Raw genomic sequence first — 11,787 nt, 5'->3', positions numbered from 1 at the left:
GGTGCAGCCGTCGCGTCCCCGCCGAGCGCTCCTGTCGAGGATCGGGGGTGGGCCCGAGAGCCGCAGCCCCGGCGCGCAGGGCCACGGGAACGCACGCCGGCCCCTCCGCCCAGAGCGCTCGGGGGCCCCGCGGGCTGGCACCGGGGGCACGACTTTCCCGGCAGGGGAGCGCCGGAGGCTTGGCACCCGCGGTTTCGGGGCTGGCGCGGTCGGGGCAGAGGCTCAGGAGTGTCCCGCCCACCGACGGCACTGCTCGTGTTCTGGAGCTCGAGGCCAGGCGCCGGCAGCGGCGAGGCGACCGGGACGAGGCCCCCGTCGCGGGCCGAATGGTCCTTTGGGCGCTGGTGCCAGGCGGGCAAGGGGTCTGGAAGTGGTCCTGGAGCCGAGGCGCCTGCAGCTGCTCTGGGTTTCCCGCTGGTCAGAGGATAACCGTCGAGGTCGTGCTACGGCCCCGAAGGCCGGGAGAAGGGCACTGAGTGAGGGCTTGTGCACTCTGACGGGGGTCGCTAGGCCGCGCCCTGGCGCCCGGGCTGCGGGTCGCGAGGAGGGCAGGGAGGCGAGGCGCCAGCGTCGAGGCCTCGGCGCGGGGCGGGCCGGGCGGCCGGCGACTCCCTTTCCGCAGCGTTGGCCTCCGCCACCGAGACCGCTGGCGAGACTCTCCCCTGAACAAACCGGGACCGGCTCCTCCCTCCACCGGCTTCTTCTCCTTAAAGGCGCCAGGAAGCTTGGGGCGGCGCCCGTTCCCCGCCCGCCCCCCAACTGCCCGCCCCCTGGGCCCCGATGCAGCACCCCAGGTAGGAGCAGCTGTGGCGGCGGGCGGGAGCCCCAAACGTCAGAGCGGGGAGGGTGCTTGGAGATCCCTCGGCCCGGCCTCCCGTGCACGCCGAGGGGGAGACTGAGTCCGGGAGAGGCCAGGGACTGTCTGGGGAGATCTTGGCGCCGGAGCTCAGCGCTTCCGGACTTCCCCAGCCTCTGCAGAGGCTGAGACCGCAGGTGAAAGGAGGGGTTTGCCGTACTGCGTCCCCAGGGGGTGAGGACCCGCAAGGCGGCGCTGGACTCTTGTTGGTGGGGGTCGGGAGGGAGAAGATGTTTCAGGCGACCGGCTCCCCAGGTCTCTCAGGGATGACTTGCAGACCCTCGTCAAGGCTGCTGGCCCGTTCCCCTCCAGGCCCGCTCCTTTCAGGCGACGATTCCTAGACCCGAGAGGGGAGCCGACTCGTCGTAGCCCCGGCGCGACTCAGCCGCTAGCGGAGCCTCACCGCCGTCTGTTGGGGCTGCGCCGCCCGTCCGTGCCGGAGGCAGCCACTTTCTCTCCGTGGGTCCTAGACTCCTCGGCTGCGCGGAGGGTGCGCATCTCTGGGTCCTTCGGAGGAAGGACCGCCCTCGACCCGCAATCACCTGTCTTTCGGTGACTCGAGACCCCCGTGTGTGTGGCGCAGCTTAGAGGGTGAAGGCCGGGCTCTGCCCTCTCGTGGTCACCCCTCCAGTTCGCCGGGGTCAGGAAGGGCGCCAGTGCCTCCCGAGACCCCGCGGGCAGCTGAGCGGGAGGCGATGGCCTGGGGGCGCTCGGAGCCCGCGCGTCCCGGGGAAGGGGCGGGCCCGCGGGACCCTTTTGCTTCGCGGTGTCGGGTTTCCGAGTTTGTCCCCGCGGGCCCCGGAGGCAGGGCGAGCCTCGGACCCCTCCCGAGACGCCCCGCAGCGGCTGCCCCGCCTGCCAGCTTCGCCGCGCAGTCTTTCGCGAAAAGACCTTGAGGATGTCCCTTCGGTGTCGCAGGACCTCAGTTTTATGCTCTGTGAATGGGGGCGGGGGCGGCGTTCGGGGGCCCCTTCTATCTTAGGATTCCGGGCTTTGGTGCGGACTCCAGAGGCTTTTGCTGGGACGCAGCTTTCCTGGGAGGGAGCGGCACTGCCTGGACTTCGGGGTGGGGGTCAGTCCTGTTCCTCGGGGCGGCGAGCTGGGGCGGCTCAGCCCCGGCGGGCGCTGGGCAGCGGCCTTCGGCAGACGGAGGCCGAGCCCAGAGCCTCGCTCCGCGCCACCGCCTTTCTCAGCGGAGGGCGCTGGAGGACGGCAGGGGCTCCGCTCGCCCGGCAGAACTCCCGGCTTCCTTCTTACGAAGTAACACAGACCTGGAAAAAAAAAATCTATGTTTAACCCAGTTGTTTTTCCAAAGGGGGGAAAAGTTTAATTTCTTTTTTATTTTAACCGGGTTACATCATATCAATCTTATAATACTTGATTTTGTGGTTCTCTATATTTCCAAAATTCTAAGAGTAAGATTTCCAGATTTTAAATTTTGGATCCCTATCCTAACGTGATTCCATAAAAATCAAAGACTTCACATTCTATAGTTCTAAGATTCCATGACCAGAAGTCTAAATTCTGTCACTGTGACTATATGCTTGTGAATTTAAGCTTCTGGGCAAAGTGTAAAAGTGTATTCCTCATATTTTAAGACTCTGGGACTAAGATTTTTGTGCCCGAAAATATGATACCACTTCTCAAGATTTTAGATATTTTTGCAGTTCTAAGATATATATTACTTAATTTGAATTTCTGTCTGGGAATTTCTGATTGGAAGATTTGGTTCCTATAGATCCACAACTCTCTTCTTCCTTAAGCTCAAAGTGTTAGTACTGGATCCACTAGTCTTTAACTCAAAGAGTCTAATTCTAATAATTCTCGTAATGTTCGTGACATTGATTTTGATCGGTCACGACTTTGATTAGTTCCCATGAGTTTACGATTCTGTACTTTTAAACTCCAGTGACTAAGGTTAGAAGCCTTCATGTCTCAGGATTTCTTGATCCTGGAGGTTTCTTGCCTGCAGTCTCATTCTTCTAGAATTCCGATCCCTCCTTCTTAAACAGCGCTGCTAACGAGCAGCCTAAGAGTTAACATCCAGACCAGCCCGCATGGCTCAGCGCTTGAGCACCTACCTAGGATCCGGGAGATCGAGGTTCGATTCCTGGTCAGGGCACATGCCTGGGTTGCCAGCTAGATCTCCAGTCGGGGTGTGCAGGAGGCAGCCAATCAATGACTGGCTCATCATTGATGTTTCTATCTCTCTCCCTTTCCCTTCCTCTCTCTGAAATCAATAACATACATATATATAAAAAAAACACAGTTAGCATCCAGACATTAGAATTCCCTAGATTCTAAGATTTTCCTGAACAAAAAGTTCCTGAGGATTCTAGTTCATAAATGTTTTATTCTAATGATGCATTTCAAAATTCTATACTTTGAAGATTCTATGAATCCACGATGTAAATTTTTAATTAAAGGATTTGATGAGTGAACTGGGACAGTTTACCCGTTTGGATCAAAACTATATGAAAAGATCCCTTCTGTGCCTGGGCATTTCCTTGCTTTTCTCTGGTCAGATCTTCCCCTCTTCTCTGGTGAGGTGCTACTTGATGTTTGTAGGGGTAACTGACCCCACTGAGAACCATTTGAAAGGTGCGGATTGGTTCCAGCCCCTTGGAAATCATTCTCCTGTCCAGCAGGGGTGGGTTGGCAGTGGTGGGCGACTTAAGTCTGCTTTGTGTCTACCTTCAGTCCTGCGTGTATCCCCCGCACCCTGTGAATTAACCTGCCCCTTCGAAGGCTATTTTATGTGCAATTTGGTTGTGGGGAGGGCGGGTATTGGTGATTTGTAGAAGCTGCTGGGAGCTTTAGGACTTCTTTCCCAAAGTTTGAAGTGCCTTGAAGGGTTTGTAAATATGAAGGAGGGGATCCAGGAGGTCATGGAAAATTCCTCCCTATCCCTTGACCCAAATGCCCTTTCATGCACATTCAGAGGTAACCAGCTCTCCTCCTTAAGGAAACCTTGGAAATTGGAGCTGGAAGGACATGAGGTCCAGATTGGCAAGGGACTGGTTTAAGGTCTTGCAGAGCAGGTTCTGCATTGAAAGGGAAACAGGTCTTGGAGCTCCTTACCTCCTGGCCAGCAGCCGCTCCTTTTTTCCTGAGTTCTCAGAGCCTTGCTTGTGCTTAATGGCCTGGCTGGGCCACTCGCCTTACCCTGTGTGACAATAGAAACTCCTGTCCCCATTGCTTGCAAATCAGATCCAAGAATCTTGGTACAGGGGCAACACAGCGACTGTCTGGGTTCCTCTGGGACAGTCAGTCAGTCAGGGCCAGTGGCTGTACGGCCTCAGAGAGCATCAGAGCAATACACTGCCAGGGAGGGGTCCCCGTGGCACAGCACTGCCTGCGCCGCCGCGGCGCCGGTGAGGGCTCCGATTCTAGCTGGCTCGGTCCTGGCCCAGCGGCCTCGAGCCATCCGCCGCCCTCCCTAGGCCTCAGTTTCCCGTCTGTTTAGGGGGGGAGTGCCTGACCTGTTGTCCCTCTTCCAGGGAGTCCAGAGGATGAAGTGGGGCGCATCGCCAACCCATTTTCTTCGTCTTTTAAATTGTTTTCAGGGCGAACTTGGGTGCGGAAAAAAGACAAGCTGGGGAAAATTCAAGTCGTGCCCGCGCATGGGCAGGGGTGAGATGCCTCCGCCTGGGAGAAGTAGCGGTTGATTCGGAAAATGTTTTCTGCGGCCCGGAGGGGGTGGGGTAGGTTAGGATTTGGCTTCTTTCTGCTCCCTGCGCGGCGCGGGGACCCCGGGAGCTGGTCGGGGCACCCGGACTTCGGGGGCTTTCTCACCACCATTGGTTCACTTAAGCGCCGTGAACGGAGCATTATCATCACCCCGGGGTCGGGGATCGGGCGGAGGACCTGGGTCCCAGAGAGGAGAGCCTCCTGCTTCCCACCACCAGCCTCGCATTCACCCTGAGGGAGCACCTCGAGTTTTCCTCGGCTCCCAATGCGGGCGCCGGTGCCGTCTCGCAGCCCTGCGAGTCCCCGAGCCGGGAGCGGGAGCGGAGCCTCGGAGCCGGCGGGGAGCGCAGTGGCGGCGGCGAAGAGCCAGGCGCCCGGAGAGCTTGAGCTTGTCCGAGCGCGCGCGCGGCGGGCCGCGGCCTCCGCAGAGCCCGAGCCGGCCCCGGGCCTGGCCCTGCTCGCGGTGACTCCGCGCCGGCGGGCGCAGCGGGCGTGCCCGAGCCCGAGGCCGTGGGGCGCGAGGCGCGACTCTCGTGCGCTCCCACCTAGCCGGGCCACGGGCTGGGAGAGCGCTCGGGGTAGGCGACCGACTCCCTTGGGAAAGCCCCGGCCGCGGGCGGGCGCACATCCATTAAATTCTGGGACCCTAGGCGCAGGACCGCCGTCTAGAATCGTCGAGCGCCCGGGTTTCTGGAGTTTGCTGAGCTCTTTGCACATCTTTGTCACTCCAAGAAGCCCGGAATTTGCACGGAAGATTGTGGGTGCACTGGAGTTAAGGGTTTACAGGCAAGGGACCCCTCAAAGGGGAAATACCCTAGCCTGGATTCCAGTTCAACCTCCTGAGGCACAGGAAGACAGTGACTTGTCCCCCCTGCCCAGACAAGGCTCTGGTGGACCCCACTCCTCTGGGACCCTTGACTCCTCCTAGCCCAGCTGGCACTGCAGGGACCTCGCACTGAGTTCCCTGGGCTCGGGTGAGAAGGGGATGAGTTCCATTGGAGCTTGCCACAGTGCCCCTGGCAGTCCCAGAAGATCCGGGGCTGGCCTGCCTGGTTGCTTAGCCCAGGGCGTGAGGCCCAAAACGGTGCTGAGAGTCTGCACACACTTGTACCCAGGACTCCCAGCAGGGTGGCTCAGCTCTTTTCTGGCCCCTTTCCTTCGGTTTTTTTTGCGGGGGTCACTCTTTCTCAAGGCTGTGTGTGTCTCTTGGGCTCATCGTCCATCTTTTGGCCTCAGTGTGTTGCACGTGTCCTGCTTTCTGGACACTTCTCCCCACTACTGAAGAGAGCCTGTGGGTGGCAAGGGAGCTGGCTTTAAACTTCAGCCAAGACCCAAGTGCCATATCAGCCTCTTCCCTCCTGGAGGCTCGTGTGGACAGTGGCAAGGCCAGGGCAGACTCACATCAACCCAGGGGGACACTGGGGCAGGTGGAGTCAAGATCCTCAGGCCATTCTGCCCAAGGGCCTTTGGGAGCCCTCAACTCCCTCTGCTTTGTGGAGTCCGGCCCAGGGATTGGTGGGCGGCCCAGGGTTGCACTGTGCCAGCCTTCTGAACAAGTCTCAGGCTCCAAACTGTCCTCCCCAGCAGGGTGCTCTGGTTGCCTGTCTCTGCACAAACTGGGCCACTTGGCTGCTCAAGAGCCTTCAGTGGCTCCCGTTCATCCAAGGCAAAATCAAGTGTACTTTCCCTGGCCTGGCACTCAGGGCCCTCCCTACACAATGCAGCCCCTTCTCACCCTTCCTCTCTCCCTTAGTCTTCTCTGCCTTTAGCTTCAAAGGACTCCCCACCAAATGTTCTCCAGTTCTCTTGCATAAGTTCATACTCTCAGCCCAGAAAAGCTCCCTGCCCCTCAAATGTTTCCTCTTCTGGGAAGTCCTCCCTGATCTGCCTGAGTAGGTCAAACACTCTCTTTGAGCATGCCTCAGCGTGTTTGGATTTTGGCACTTGTCGCACATTTTGTGGTATAACGATTTGGTTATGGGACTGTCTCTGTTGTTTGGGAGCTCCCGAATGACAGGAAGTAGGGCTTCGTGCAACTGGGCACCTGAGTCATCAGCATAGGGCTTGGCCCAAGGCACGATGTGGCCCTGCTATGAGACGCAGTTACTTAGAGTCACCCAGTCCTGGGTCAGTTTTTTTGTCTGCCTCTTTCTAGTTGTGTAACCTTTGATCACCTATCTATTCAGAGCCTCAACTTTTGAATCTATAAAATGGGGGTAATACTGATGTGATAAGAGAGTTGTGAGGACTACTAATATTAACTGCAAACACAAAATCTCTTCTATGTGCAGACACTGTTTTAAGCACTTTACATACATTAAATACACTAACATTTTCAGGAGATCTGGGGGCAAGTCTCAGGTCTGTCACTAACTGGGCATTGGGGTACATCCGGAGAACAGGCAGAGCACTGGATGTGGAAGGCGTGATGACTGGATATCCCATCTAGACAGGTGGGCAGCTGCAAAAGAGCCCAGAAGCAGAGGTCTCATAGGTAATAAGGAGGGCATGAGGGAAGTTTCAGACTCAGAACATCTTTTATCCAAGATTCAGGTACAAGGCCTCTGGGATGATCCTGGGGCCATCTTAGAGGGACAGTTTGGCCAGCTTGGCCCCACTGGGCGGGGGTCTAAGGGTGTTACAGGGGCAGCCTGCCTCCCTAGTGTCTTAGAAACTTAGGGCCTTGGGTCTGCATGCAGCTCTGGTTTTCTGCTCAGGCAGATCTGCACCGACATTTTGGAAGGAACATTGGGGAAAGCTTTAGCATTGGACTGGGCATAGTCAGAGGCATAGTCTTCCATTCTGAAGCCATCCATATGCTACCATCTAGTAGGGTAGGACTCCAGGATCCACAGGGCAGGCCAGGGAATCTGGACTTGCCCTCCTGATGTGGGTTTGGACATACTCCAGGAGTAGGGAAGAGGTGAGAGACTAATGCTGGGGTCCCTTAGGGAGCCTCACTCTGGTGGGTGGTGTATGTGGGTTCTCTGTCTTCCCTGAGTCCTGGTCAGGCCAAACTGGCCCCAGGTGGTGGGACCAAATGGACTGCTAGAACTTCGCTCTGGGTCAGTAGAATAACAATAGTGAAGCCTCTACCCTTTCATGACAGCTGGGCAATTAAGCAATTTCCAATATCTTTGGTATAGGTGATGCTGTTATGAATGTGTGTGTATAAAGAACTTTTTATTTTGAAATAGCTTTAAGATAAAGTTTTAAAAGTGAGATTTATGGGGCCCAGAATATTTTATGGTTCTTAATATAGTGCTACCAAATTGTATCCAAGGACACCTTGCAATGCTTCTATTGCTTCCTTTTTCAAAGTTCTAACTCTCGCATAGACTGCCTCCTATTTCCTATATGTGGTTTGTAGAACTGCCTCTGACTGTCAGCAATTGCTTGCAGGGATTATTCACATTGGATTTCCCCAATGAGTGAGTAAAATGGTCAAAGTGTAGATAAGCAGCTCCACATCTTCCTCCAGGTTCACTTTGCTGTCCACCTGGTACTCCTCCCTTGGGAACTGGTTTCTGTCATTTATGGTGTTGAAAAAACCTAAACAGACTAACAGCAACGGAAGATATCCACCAAGAGAAGAAAAGAGTGTGTCCTTCACACCACACCCTAGCACTGGACAGCATTTTATCACTGATTTAGAAGAAGACATAGACGGCAAGCTTGCGGCTGACCATACTGAGGTGCGGATGCTGGTAGCTGACAATTACCAGAATTGGAACAATCACCAGGTTGGGAGACTGAGCCAAAACCAACAAGAAGACATTTTAAAAACTGTTAGGAAAACATTGTAACATTACAGGTGACAAAGCAGGAAGAAGAAAAGTCACCCACATGCCAATTACCTATCATTCATCTACTAGATTTTTCTATGTTCTATTTTTTCTTTTTTGTGTTCTTACACACACAGATGCATATATGTTTATATAGGTGTAACCATAGTGTATGTACAATTCTGGAGTCTTTGTACATAGTGCATTTGCATTGTTTTGTAAACATAACTACATGTTGCCATTTACTTCCCATTTTTCATCTGTAATTGTGAATGAAAAGGCCTAGTGTTGATTTAACTCTTTCACAGTAGCTGCACAATTAGGTAATTTCCATTATCTTTGATAAGGTGATGCTGCTATGAATGTGTTTGTATAAAGAGCTTTTTATTTGTTTCCAAATATCCTTAAGACAAATTTCTAAGAGTGAGATTTATGGGGCTAGGAACATTTTTATGGTTCTTAATATAGTGCTACCAAACTGTCTCCAAGGACATCTTAAAACTCACCACAATCAAGATAATTAACCTCAATTACCTCTAAAATTTTCCTCATGCCTCTTGTGATTAATGCAACCCCCCCACACCCCCACTACCTGCAATCACTGATCTAGTTATATCATGTTAGACTAGTTTGCATTTTATAGAATTTTATAAAATGGAATAACACTGTATTGTTTTTGCCTGGCTGCTTTCACTCAGCATAATTATTTTGATTCTCATGCATGCTGTGATATCAGTAGTCAAGTCCTTTTTATTTTTTGCTAACCTTCCATTATACGGATACACCACAATTTGTTTATCCACTCACTTGTTGATGGACATTTGGGTCGTTTCCATTTGGGACTGTTACAAACAAAGCTGCTTTGAATAGTTGTGCACAAGTTTTTGTGTGGACATATGTTTTCATTTCTCTTGGGTAAAATACCTAGGAGAGAAAAGTCTGGGTCAGATGGTAGGTGTCTGTTTAAATTTTTAAGAAATTGCCAAACTCTTCTCACAAAGTTGTTGTATTTCTTTTTTTTCTCTGGTGGTATATGTGAGTTCTGGTTGCTTTACCTCCTTACCAACACTTGATATATTCAGTCTTTTTTTTTATTTTTTATTTTTTAAAATTTATTACGATTTATTTCTTGAAAGAGCTTGGCAAATACATGTATGTATCACTTAATTTTACACAATGAGCTAAAAAGGGTAAGAAAGCCAAGGTTTGAATATCATTTAGATTTTCTCCTGTTTTTCTTCATTGACCCCAAATTTCTGAAAGCTCATTTCTTGTCTTTTTTCAGATGACAAGATAAGATGGATGGTTTTGCATTTTTTTTCCAAAACAACAAAACTCTTACTGTGAAAGCTCCTTAGAGCATTACATGGGTGACCAATATCATTAATAAACTTGAAGATTTTGAAGCTAATTAAATCTATTCTAAAAAGCCAATATTTGAATAATACATATGTCAACAAACAAAATAATAGATTTTTAAGTTACACATTAAACGAGGAACACAGGCATACACACTGTGTTCCTTTTAGCCCCATGGCAGACCTAAATTCTATGAACACGAACTGCCTCTTCAAACAATGCATGAGGAGACTACCCCTGACATCCCTAGGTGGGGGAGGAGCTGCTAGGCTTAGAACTGGCGGTGGCCTCGGGAGTCGATAGCCGGGGCCAAAACCCTGGCTGGGGCTCTCCAGCTTGCAGCGCCTTCTCATACTGAGATGGGAAAGAACTTGGGTCAGTCCCATGAACCTTGGCAAGAAACACTAGGACTTGTATCTTGGTGGTTTCAGTGAGGGCTCTCGGGTCCCACAGGAGTTCAGATTGTGCAGGATCACACTGCTGGCCACCTGCTGGTACTTCAGGTATTCCTCCTCCACAAAATATTTGGTGATGAGCTTCCTGGGCTCTTCAGAGATGTAGTGCTTCCTCCCAGAATATAACCCCATCACACTCAGAACTTCCCAGGCTTCCTGTTCAGTGGCACAGTTGCCCTTCATGAAGATGGCACCCAGGATAAGTGTCAGGATGCCTGTCTTGGGCCCGCCCTTTCCACCATGCAGCATCCCATCATAGGTGAGGCCCATTTTGATGACAGTATAGCAGTGGTTGGTGGAATCCACTTCCTTCACATCAAGGCCAAAGATTATGTCCATGCCCTCAGAGGCTCTCAGGAAGATCTCAGTGAAGTGGTCTTCCTACTCTTTGCTGACAGTCTTCAACATATCTGCCTTGATTATTGGCTCATTCGATACATGAGCAGCAGGAAATTCACCAATGAAGCCACATTTTCATCTAGAGCATCTATGGTCACATACTCAGGGTCAGGCCCTGCCTCTGAGTTGCTGCCCTCTTTCTCTTGGCTACTGGAGCCCTCACAAGGTTTGCTTGATGAGGTGGTGGTAACGGAGGAGGAGTGGAAACTCTGAGGACTCTCAGGGGCACCAGGAATACCAGCATCAGAGCTTCCTTGGAATCGCCAGGCTTCGGAGGATGGGAAGACAGGCCTCCTCCAGAGCTTTGGATTCCTGTGCAAACTCCAGGCTCTGGGTCTCACTGTGCGTCTGAAGGGGTTGAGCAGGTGAGCATTGTGGATTCTCCTGACGACTCTTGTGGGTGGTGGTAATCAGGAGTGTGAACAGGAAGGCAGTGGGAGTTTGGGGGAACCACTGCCTGACTTCCCGCAGCACTGAGGCTCTTCCCTTGGCTGAGTAGAATCCACCGCGCCTCAGATTGAGATGTGTTCAGTCTTTTAAATTTTGCCCTTTTTAGTGAGTGTGTAGTGGTATCTCATTGTAGCTTTAATTTGTATTTCCCTTATGACTAATAATATAATTATTATCTATTGCCATGTAACAAATTATCCCAAAATTAGTGGCTTAAAACAACAAACATTTATTATCTCTCAGTTTCAATGGGTCAGGAATTTGGGTGCAGCTTGGCTGGGTGTGGCTAGCAGAACTGACCCATCTGAGCATAAAGCTGCTTTGGAGTAGTGCTGAATATAGGAAAATGGGGGAGAAGAAGAAATGAAAGAGCAAAGGGTCGGAAAGATGGAGAGAAGAAAAATGGAATTAAGGGACTGGAAAGAATTATTTTTCAGAACAATACAGTGCTGCTTAAACCAATTGCCAGGCTATAGTTCTGCTGAATGGAGGAGTTTGAATTTTCCTGATGGTGCTGGGAAACTAAACATTTATTGAGCAATATACCTGTATCAAGCTTTGAATAGTAGCTATACATCTGCCAGTTGATTTAATCAATCCTTATAACAGTCCCATTTTACAGATTTAGAAATTGAGATCTGAAAAGTTAAGTAAAACTTGGCCAAGGCCATGAGATGGATTTGAATCCCCTCTGTTTCCTGCGAAAGCCCATGGTATTTCTTAGCAGTACCCTAGTATATTAAGGCGTTATTACACTTCCAACTCTGTCTTACAGTGTTCTTTGCCTCTAGGA

At 51.7% G+C, this 11,787-nt stretch overlaps 1 pseudogene; it reads right to left on the bottom strand.

Annotated features, from left to right (window-relative positions):
• Nucleotides 1-9,936: 9,936 nt before the first annotated feature.
• LOC107544846 (melanoma-associated antigen B16 pseudogene) lies at nucleotides 9,937-11,571 on the bottom strand (annotated as a pseudogene).
• Between the last annotated feature and the right edge of the window lie 216 nt (nucleotides 11,572-11,787).

This window comes from Miniopterus natalensis, chromosome 12 (genome assembly GCF_054644295.1).
Source record: "Miniopterus natalensis isolate mMinNat1 chromosome 12, mMinNat1.hap1, whole genome shotgun sequence".
Lineage (NCBI taxonomy): Eukaryota > Metazoa > Chordata > Mammalia > Chiroptera > Miniopteridae > Miniopterus > Miniopterus natalensis.
The sequence above is the reverse complement of the archived record's forward strand: the minus strand, read 5'-3'. Positions and strand labels throughout refer to the sequence as shown.